This window comes from Macrobrachium nipponense, chromosome 1, assembly GCF_015104395.2.
Source record: "Macrobrachium nipponense isolate FS-2020 chromosome 1, ASM1510439v2, whole genome shotgun sequence".
In the NCBI taxonomy this organism is placed as follows: Eukaryota; Metazoa; Arthropoda; class Malacostraca; order Decapoda; family Palaemonidae; genus Macrobrachium; species Macrobrachium nipponense.
Genome location: NC_087200.1, coordinates 207,067,085 through 207,069,620, shown reverse-complemented (window position 1 = coordinate 207,069,620; position 2,536 = coordinate 207,067,085).

The following is a 2,536-nucleotide window of genomic DNA, read 5'->3' as shown; positions in this document are numbered from 1 at the left end:
TACGGAGCCTGGTAGACAAAACCATATTCACAAAAAATGACAGACATACATTACAATAATTTTTTTTTTTTTTTTTTTTTTTTTTTTTTTTTTTTTTTTTATTTTTTTTTTTTTTTGTTTTTTTTTTTTTTTTTTTTTTTTTAATAACTCTAAGGCAACTGATTTTTATTTAAGTCAGTAATTATATATTTGAGGTCATTCTTAAACATGTTACAGATACAAGGGTCTAAATGAAAAAGGCCACGACTAACATTGAAATTACAATGAAAAGTAAGTTGTATTAAAGCAGATTCTAAAAGATTTCGTGATAAGACATCTCTTGACCGTGCAATTACTGAACTGTCAATCCAATTAATTCGGTGGTTGTTTTCACTTAAATGAATAAATAATTGCATTAGATTTTTGCCAGTTTTTACAGAGTATTTATGCTGGCTTAGCCTTACTTCTAAGCCCTTGCTCGACTGTCCGAGGTAGAATGAGGGACAATCCATACATGGAATTTTATATATTATGTTGTTGCTTCCTCTGGGGCCATTTTTTATTAACATTCTTTTTAGTGTGTTATTATAGGAAGAAACAAGGTTGACATTAAAAGCTTTTAACAATAAGTCACATTATTTCACTCACGAGTTTGTGCATTTGTGATTGTAAGTTTATATTCAATGGTGAATTTTATCAACAAATTTTTGGCATGGCAATGGGAAATCCTTTATCACCATTGCTCTCAAACCTGTATATGGAATTCTTCGAAAAACGCTACTTACCTAATATCATTCATATTCCTGTAAAGTGGTATCGTTACGTTTGATGATTGTTTAGCTGTTCTTCCTGTCGGTATTGATGTAAATGATTTACTCTCTAAATTAAATAACCAGGTACCATCGATTAAGTTTACTCTAGAATTAGAAAAAGACAATTGCCTCCCTTTCTTAGACGTTTTGATACATAGAGAACCATTTCAATGTAAATTCAGTATTTATAGGAAACTGACTAACAACTTAACTTATGTTCATTTCTTCTCAGGCCACCATCTTAATATAAAAAATAAAACATCATTTTTTTCCTCTATGTTTTTACGAGCATTGCGAATTGTCAGTCCACAATATTTGGATCAAGAAATTGAATACATAAGAAACAAAAATAGGAAAGATTTATGCTATCCTTCACATATATTAGACATTTGTTATAATAAAGCCCACAAAAAGTTTTATACTGAAAACAACACACAGAAAGAAAATTCTACGAACATTCTCAGTTTGCCTTATTTTAACGGATTTGAAACCATTAAACCATTGTTAAAAGCTTTTAATGTCAACCTTGTTTCTTCCTATAATAACACACTAAAAGAATGTTAATAAAAAATGGCCCCAGAGAAAGCAACAACATAATATATAAAATTCCATGTATGGATTGTCCCTCATTCTACCTCGGACAGTCGAGCAAGGGCTTAGAAGTAAGGCTAAGCCAGCATAAATACTCTGTAAAAACTGGGCAAAAATCTAATGCATTATTTATTCATTTAAGTGAAAACAATCACCGAATTAATTGGATTGACAGTTCAGTAATTGCACGGTCAAGAGATGTCTTATCACGAAATCTTTTAGAATCTGCTTTAATACAACTTACTTTTCATTGTAATTTCAATGTTAGTCGTGGCCTTTTTCATTTTTAGACCCTTGTATCTGTAACATGTTTAAGAATGACCTCAAATATATATTACTGACTTAAATAAAAATCAGTTGCCTTTAGAGTTATTAAAAAAAAAAAAAAAAAAAAAAAAAAAAAAATTTATTGTAATGTATGTCTGTCATTTTTTGTGAATATGGTTTTGTCTACCAGGCTCCGTATAGCTGTACCTATAATCCTTTAATTGTCTGGAGATCTGTATCTGAGATGATTGTCTTAAACCTTTAATTGCACCCTTTGTTTATGCTTGTTTGGGAAGGTCTCTTATCTTCCAGGTGTGTCGGATTCTAGGCACTAATCCTTTTATAATCCCTATCTGTCAGTTATACGAACCTTCTTGTATTGTCTTTTCTCGTATTTTTGTCAGTAGCTGCTTCAGTAAAGGGCTTTTCAGCCGAAAGATCTCGCAGACTTCTTCGTTTATTTTTCCTTCGTGGCATTTATTTTATTATTATAATAATATATATATATATATATATATTATATAGATATTATATATATATATATAATAATATATTTATACATATTATATATATACATACATATATATATAATATATATTACATATATATATATATAGACATATATATATACTATATATATATATATATATATATATATATATATATATATATATATGATATATATATATATTATAATTATATTAATTTAATATATTATACATATATAATATTATATATATATATAGATATATAATATATATATTATATAATATATATATATATATATTATATATATAATAGATATATATTATATATATACATATATATTATATTATATATATACACATATATTATATATATATTATTATTTATATATATATAGTATT